Raw genomic sequence first — 8,399 nt, 5'->3', positions numbered from 1 at the left:
TCCTGTTACCAAGCATGCATTACTAAGAGTATTCTCAGTCTATGAGTTAAAAGATTGAACAACAACATCCAAGTTTTATCCCATTAGATAGAGTCGGCTAAATTAAAAGATTGAAGGTTAGAATATAATTCTGGTTTTCGCATTCAAATTTTAGGAGCAACTGTTGGTCCCTTGGTGGCCGGTAAGAGGGGAGGGGTGAATTGTCCTAAAAAACAAATCAACCCTTTCTCGACTTATAGCTTGAATAAGAACACTTGCAATTAAAAATAAAGAGACTAATTAAAAAGAAATAGATACAAGAGGAATTACTTGGTTTGCAATCCGAAGATTGCTAATCCAAAGAGAATGAAGCGCACTTTTCTGAAGATCTCCTTTAGCGGAGTAGCCTCTTACAACGTTAACAACTCACAAACAAAAGTAGAACAGAAAGAATGGAATTACAATTGTTGTTCTAACTGTTGAAGTCAACGTTATATTTATAGCATTGTTCCGGGTGCCTGGACTCTATAGGCTCCACATCATTTTTCCCCGACACTTCTATCCCCGACGCGTCGGTCAACGTCCACATCACTTGTAATAAACTTTGGGTTCCAGGCGCCCGGACTCTATAGGCTCCGGGCGCCCGGACCACAAAAGTCAACAAGGTTGACTTTTTACGATCCAGTTCCTTTGCTCCAGTTCTGTTCGTCTCAATCCGGGTCTTCCGCTCCAGCTCCGCTAGCTTGGGTGATCTCGGCCATCCAGAATAGGGCTCACATAAACCCAACTTCCGACCTTCTCCTCGAGCAACCCTTCTCCCCGGTTTCTCGTCCGTCGAACGTGGCGTATGTTCTTCTCATCCGCCGGTGTACTCTTCCACAGCACCTCATCCCTCGAACACACCGAGCCCGTCAGCTCTCTCCCGTGTTGTCCTTCTCTCTAGCCGCGCCTTCCGCTCGACTTTCTGTACTCCTAAGCTACTACACACTTAGACATAAGGGCTAAACCAAACAAGACCTAACTTAACTTGTTTGATCACATCAAAACAATCTTGGGTTCCAATAATCTCCTTATTTTTTATGTGAGCAATCCAAGTTAAGCTAGGGTAAACAAAATGCAATGTAAAAAATAAATACAAATAATTTTGCAAATAAGTGCAAAAAGATTTTTCAAATTGGATTATACCTCCCCCTAAACTTAATATCCTTCTCCCTCTTTGATCACATAAAAAATGGGATTTCTTAACAAGTCTAAGGGTAATTTCTCAAAAAAAAAAAAATTGCAATAAATTAGAACGTTTTTAAGTGTTGCAAAAAAAAAATTTCTAAGTTAAAGATAAAATTGTGCAACGTATCAAAAAAAAATTAAGTTAAAAAAATTTAACAAAAATAATTAAAATGAAGTTTACAAAAAAAATTATATTTGTTTAAAAGAAATTTTAACAGAATGTTAAATCATTGACAAATATTGAAAGCATTTTATTTAACTATTTCATGCTTATTAGTTTGTCAATTAAATATTTAATCCAGAAATTGGCTTCTAGGCTATGGCGAGGCACTAGGCCTTCTTGGTTATTGGATTATCAACCACTTCTAGACAAAGTCTTTTAATGAATTCAACTATTTAATTTTCTACCTGAAAGCCCTAAGTCTAATTTCACTTTTGATTTAAATAAGTTTTTGGAACTCAATATAAGTTCCTTCCTACAGGGTTAATCAGGTATTTTCTGTTGGTGCAACCTTAGGTCAAGGTTGACCTGGTTGACTAGACTCGAGTTAACTTGACTCGAGTTGTGTTTTGATGTTTGACGAGTTATGTTTGACAATGTTTGACGTGAACAGAAAAGTTGTATCTTAATGTTTTACAAGGATACAAGCTTGGAAGATTGTGGGTGCAACCCGTGGTCAATGTTGACCTGGTTGACCCGAGGTGAGTTGACATGACTCGGAAAAGTCCAAGCAGGGAGCTTAGCACGGTAAAAGTCCAAGCAGGGAGCTTGGCATGGGAAAAGTCCAAGCAGGGAGTTTGACATGGTGAAAAGTCCAAGCAGGGAGTTTGGCATGGTGAAAAGTCCAAGCAGGGAGCTTGGCACGGGAAAAGTCCAAGTGTGGAGACTTGGCACGGAGAAGTCCAAGTAAGGAAGCTTGGCACATGGGAAGTCAGAGAGGGCTCGGTAGCTCGTTCTCCGGACTGTGGTCAGAGAGGGATCGGGAACTCGTTCTCTGGACCGGATGGAAGTCGGAGAGGGCTCGGTAGCTCGTTCCCCGAACTGTGGTCAGAGAGGGCTCGGTAGCTCGTTCTCTGGACCGGATGTGGAAAGTCCTGGTGAGTGAAGCCAGGCATACGGGAAAGTCCTGGTGAGTGAAGCCAAGCAGTGGGAAAGTCCTGGTGAGTGAAGTCAGGCAGTTGTGAAAATCCTAGTGAGTGAAGCTAGGTAAAAGTCCTGGTGAGTGAAGCCGAGCAGGGGAAAATCCAGATGGATCGAGGGTGATCGGACATCTGGTGTTGAGAAGGTCAAGTAGGTCAAGGAAGTGACCGGATACTTGACACGAAGAGAAAAGTCCAAGTGGGTCAAAGGGATTGACCGGACACTTGGTGGGGAGTCTTAGCAGGTCAAGGGAGTGACCGGATGCTAAGCATGATGTACCAAGAGGTCAAGGTTGACCGGATGTTGGTTTGGAAGGCTTGGGACTTGGTTTGGGCAAAAAAGCTCGGATCGATCGGTGGATCGATCCGGATACATGAGATCCGGATCGGTGCGGTGACCGATCAAGTAACAAACGGTAGCTCATCGAGTGTTATCGATCGGTCTGCGGACCGTCGAAACAACGATCGAAGGCAAGAAGTTCGGGAGAAAAGGAAGGACATGCATGTTGATCGGTCCCGGGACCGATCAGGGTCCGCACAGGGACTGATCGGAGGAAGCTCTGATCGGTCCCCATGACCGATCAGCAGCACCTTGGACCGATCAGGCCTAGCCGTTGTGACTCAACGGCTAGGCTATTTCGGGCTTCTGTGTTCTGGCCTTTTTGCCTTGCAGGTTCGCAGGTTGGCTCAGGATATCAGAGGTTATAAAAGGATCGAGAGGCACTACAGAACATACTTCTTCTTCTTCCTCTTCTTCCTACTGACTGCTGAAGTATTTCTGCTTGAGCTTTGTTGAGCTCTTCTTCGCTGAAGCTTCGCGTGAGCTTCCCTCGGCTGGGACTTCAACTGGACAGTTGCTGCTGTGGTTGGATTCCCGTGAAGTTGCTGCTTCATCCAGTCGACGAGAAGGCAAGCTAGGGTTATTACATTTTTGTATTGTACTTAGTTTCTTGCTGTATTCTTGTACTCCTGTTTATCTTGCTGTTGCAAGACATTGTGGCGAGGTTTCTCCACCCAGAAGGAGTTCTTATTAGCTGATTTTCCGAGGACTCATCCACCGACGGATTGATAGGTTTCGTCCACCTCACGGACACGCCGAGGAGTAGGAGTTTCATCTCCGAACCTCGTTACATCGTCGAGTTCGAGTTTGAGGTTTGATCTTTCCTTTTTACGTTTCTATTTAGTTATTTCCGCTGCGCTAACCCTAATCGTAGGAAGAAACGAGCAATTTGGGGTCGGCTATTCACACCCCCCCCTCTCTAGCCGAGTACGACGATCCTAACATTTTTTAGGAATATAGGCTTTTGTTATTTTTCTGATCTGTCCTTTGTGAAATCTATAATACTAGTTTAATCCTCTATATATAGTTTCTAAAAATAGAAACATTTGGACATGCAGAATTTTTTAAGTTATCTATTTATTCCTTTAATTTAGTATTTTTCAAGTTTTACTTTTTCAAAATCTTCTATCAAACATGATTTTGCTAAAATTCTTTTTATTTTTAAGTTTTCATTTTTTTTTATTTATTATTTTTACTTTTTAACTTGTATATAGATTTTGCCATAGACCTAATACCAAAATAAAGTTGATCAGGAGGTAAGAGGCATACCTCACTTATCATATCAGACTTGAAGCCTGACTTCCCCTCTGCTTCGCTGCATTCATCTGAAGTCACTCTCCCTTCAACGATGCTAGCTTTTGAGGTGCTTTGCTCTTCATGGTTTGTCATCAGTGCTAGCCCAGCATATTCTCTTATTTCTAATTCTGATGAAGAGTTGTCGTCCCAAGTAGCAGTTAAAGTCTTGTGTTTGTTTTACTTGGGCATCTTGCCTTTTTTCCTTTTTCAGTTCTGGGCAGTCCTCTTTTAAGTGTCATTCCTTTTGACACTAACATCGGACCCTTCTTCTATTTCTTGAATTTTTCTTATTCTGTATTTCTTTAAATTTATTAGATCTAAATAATTTTCTAAAATTCCTTACCATATAAGCGCTTCTTGATCTTCTTCTGAGTCTGACTCGGGTGCATCCTTCTTGGTTGCATTTAGTGCCATAATTTGGCTTGAGTCTTTTGTTGTCCCTGCACATCTAGTTTCATGTAATTCTAGAGAAGAAAAGAGTTCCTTTAGGGTACTTACCTCTAAGTCCTTTGAGATATAGTAGACATCGATTATTGAGGTCCATTCTGGAGTCCTGGGAAAAGCATTGAGTGTGTAGCGTATCGTGTCCTGGTTGGTTACCATTTCACCGAGGTTTTCGAGTCCGGTGATTACTTCTTTTACCTTCGCGTGTAGATCGACTACCTTCTCACTTCTTTCCAGACGAATATTCGTTAGTTTGTTCCGAAGTATGTCTCTTCTTGCGAGCTTAGCTTCGGATGTGCCTTTGTGGAGTTCCAAGAATTTTTCCCAAAGTCCTTTGGCCGACGAGTAGCTTCCGATGCGGTTGACTTCTTGAGGCAGCAGCACACTCAGCAAGTGATATTCTACTCGGTTATTTGCTACGGAATCGTTTTGTTCTTTCTTCATCCAAAGACTCTCTTCCTTCTCCTCTCCATTTTGATTCGTAGGAGCTACGAAACCGTACTTGATTATTAAACGAATTTCAAAGTCTATTTTTAGGAATACCTTCATCTGACATTTCCAATATGCGAAGTCTCCCTCGAATTTAGGTGGAACGATGCTTGGTCCAGCCATTGGTTTCTTTGCTTCGGTCGACGGTTAGTCCTTCTAAAGCGTCCTCACTCTGATACCACTTGTTGGTCCCTTGGTGGCTGGCAAGAGGGGAGGGGTGAATTGTCCTACAAAAACAAATCAACCCTTTTTCGACTTATAGCTTGAATAAGAACACTTGTAAGTAAAAATAGAGACTAATTAAAAAGAAATAGACACAAGAGGAACTACTTGGTTTTCAATCAGAAGATTACTAATTCAAGGAAAATGAAGCGCACTTTTCTGAAGATTTCCTTTGGGCGGAATAGCCTCTTACAACGTTAACAGCTTATAAACAAAAGTAGAACAGAAAGAATGGAATTACAAGTTGTTGTTCTAACTGTTGAAATCAACGCTACATTTATACCACTGTTCTGAGCACCTAGAAGAGTTCCGGGCGCCTGGAGTGGGATAGAATTCTATCCCCGACGCGTCGATCAACGTCCACGTCACTTGTGATAAACTTTGGGTTGCGGGTGCCCGGACTCTATAGGCTCCGGGCGCCTGGACCACAAAAGTCAACAAGGTTGACTTTTTACGGTCTGGTTCCTCTACTCCTGAAACATCCCTAGATTATCCCTCAATTTTTTTTTTTAAACTATCCTCTCGTCAACTGCTATGTAGATAACCACAGTACAATCCCATCAAAAAGAACCATCTTAACCAATGAAAATGACTGCATCTCAAACAAGAGTTTAATGAATGAGGGCAATAATTCCCCAAACATCCCTCTTCACAAATAATGAAGAAAAATCTCTCGCAATGAAACCAGTATGCTCTGCACTCCTAGGCTTTTGGACAGTACCATACGTCTATCCCGCCTCCTCGTCTACTCCATCCGTAGGCCTTCTGTCATATCTTGGGAGACATCCTCATCTGTAATGTAGGCATCATGAGTCTACGGACCCAGCAAGTACAATCTTATATGAATAACATGACATCCATAAATTAGCAGAAATAGTAACTAGTAGGCATATAACTTAACTCAAATACAGTAAACCGAAGAAGGGTACGATATGTAAAAGTTCCTACATAGCTAATAAGGATGAATATGTCACATATCCGGTAACCACTAATAGAGTCAGTCAAATAGTCTCATGACCCTGGAGGTACCTCCTACAGAACATGCAGTCATATAGCCGAAGCTAACAATAAATTACAGTATCAGTCATGTTTGGAAGGGCCCTCCCCGGAGCTCATCCCGGGGCATCCAATCCGTACTGTCACCACATATGCTCATACTCATCCAATTACCCATATAAAAAGAAACATAAACAACCCACGTTATACTATAACAATAGCACCTTCCATTCATTCTATAAACATACCAACCTTAAAAGAAGACAACAGAATCATGCATCCATGAAAGAGAGTGATACGACATGGAAATTCAACACCTAAACATATAATAATACTTGAAAGGAAACAACCAATACATATTGGTGTCATGGTTCTATTAAAAGGAAATGAAATCCGAAATCATCACAAGAAGCAAGAACCACAAGGTTGCAGTTGACTCAATATAAGCCAAGATGACCCTCGAATCAAACTTCAAACAAACTATACTATCCTGGAATTTTTAGAACCCACAAGGAACATGGAATCACCTTGGAGACGCACTAAAATCTACCAAAATCAATTCCCAAAAGCCACACAAGTCTGTTGCCTTTCAATGAACAAAATCACAACGAATTGAATCCAGCATTACATAAACAATAGATAAACAAAGTCATCAACATTCTGTCTGTAGCTTCCCTGAACATTAGAAGGGAACAAAACATCAACCAACCAACCAAATCATCAAAATCCTGATTCCGAAATTCAACGGTCATGTGATAAACCGATCAAAAACCAAATATACTGACCTGATCTCGAGTAATTGCAAAAAAAAAAAACAGAACGACAACGATTACAAACACAAATGCCTAATCGGCGACTGGAAGCTGAATTCAATCACAAAACTACAACCCTTTCAAAAGAACCAACACCAAATCACAGCTAACCGAAGAACAGAACACTCCAACTTGAATCCACGACTTCCAAATCAATCCAACATTTCAAAAGCAATAGAGAAATAAAACCACAGTATCTCCGATCAAGGCCTATAGCACTAGCAATCGGTCCAACTCCTTCGGAAGCAAGGAAGGAAAAAAAATTAGAACATCATCAATCGAAGCTTCATCCACTAGAATCGGAGGTAGTGAGGGAAGAACAAGCTAGTACAACAATAGCTTTGCCGAGACCTCTGAATTGCCGACATGAAACAACGCAACAATGAATTCGTCCTAGGTCCCAAATCTGTGCTAGAATACCCCGTTCACGCCCAAAGCTAAATTCCTCTATCCCAAAAATCGATCAGCCATCAGGAATCCATTCCTTTCCGATGAAGCATAAGAAAAACCAAGCTATCGAGCAGAGCAAAACCTCCAGAAAACCAATTACAACTCCTAAAACCAACCGGAAATCCAGAAGCTATCATGAGAACCCCAAGCAAAACCCGATTCAATTACAAAGCCCTAATCCATCGTAGGAACCGAGGAGAAGTCTCCGATAGAATAAGAACAGCACAAGAAAATCCGATCGCGATTCATTCAATCAATCGATCATCCTAAGCAAACATAACATCCTCTCCTAGGTTACTATCCTTACCTCCACGGATCCCATACCATCATATAAAAATGAACTTGTCTTTCCCTTCTCGTGTCACCATCGAAATCCCTAGCCGGTGAGGTCGCGCCGACAGGGAGTATGCGAAAGTCCTTGTGCCCGGTCGCCATGTCCCTCGTAGCTCGCCGGCGTGTGGACGTTGATCGGCCGAAGCTCGGCGCCCGGTGAGGAGTTCCGTCGCGGATGGCGGAGTGAAGCAGGAGTCGGTGATTTTGAGGGAGTCGTCCGTGAGGATCTTGTAAGCTAGGTTTATATATCTAGGTTAATATATATACATAGGTTAATTAAATCCTAATCTTCTGTAATTAAGCTTAATCAACTCCTAACTTAATTGAGCATCATATACTTCCCTAAGCTTAATAGTTCTATCCCCTTAAAATATGTCATACCATTTCATTTTAAATCCCGAGAAATTCTCAAAAATTGTAGAAATTTATTTGTGCTCGTGAGACCTTAATTTATTATTATTATTTTTAATTTAATTCCTTAATTAATGCTTGGGAGACCTTATAGCTCCGGTTCTGCTCGTCTCGATTCGAGTCTTCTTATCCGGCTCCGTTAGCTTGGGTGATCTCGGTCATCCGGAATAGGGCTCACCCGAACCCAACTTCTGACCTTCTCCTCGAGTAGCCTTCCTCTCCAATTTCTCGTCCTTCGAACGTTGCGTACGTTCTTCTCG

The 8,399-nt window shown here is 41.8% G+C and overlaps 1 long non-coding RNA gene across 1 annotated transcript; it reads right to left on the bottom strand.

Annotated features, from left to right (window-relative positions):
- Positions 1–5,712: 5,712 nt before the first annotated feature.
- Positions 5,713–7,950, bottom strand: LOC122052093. The gene is made up of 2 exons (XR_006131809.1): positions 7,703–7,950; positions 5,713–5,929 (listed from the first exon to the last, which is right to left on the bottom strand). It is a non-coding gene; the product is annotated as an uncharacterized LOC122052093 (long non-coding RNA).
- Between the last annotated feature and the right edge of the window lie 449 nt (positions 7,951–8,399).

The sequence above is a fragment of the Zingiber officinale genome, chromosome 3A, assembly GCF_018446385.1.
Source record: "Zingiber officinale cultivar Zhangliang chromosome 3A, Zo_v1.1, whole genome shotgun sequence".
Lineage (NCBI taxonomy): Eukaryota > Viridiplantae > Streptophyta > Magnoliopsida > Zingiberales > Zingiberaceae > Zingiber > Zingiber officinale.
This window is presented reverse-complemented; position numbering and strand designations above follow the sequence as displayed.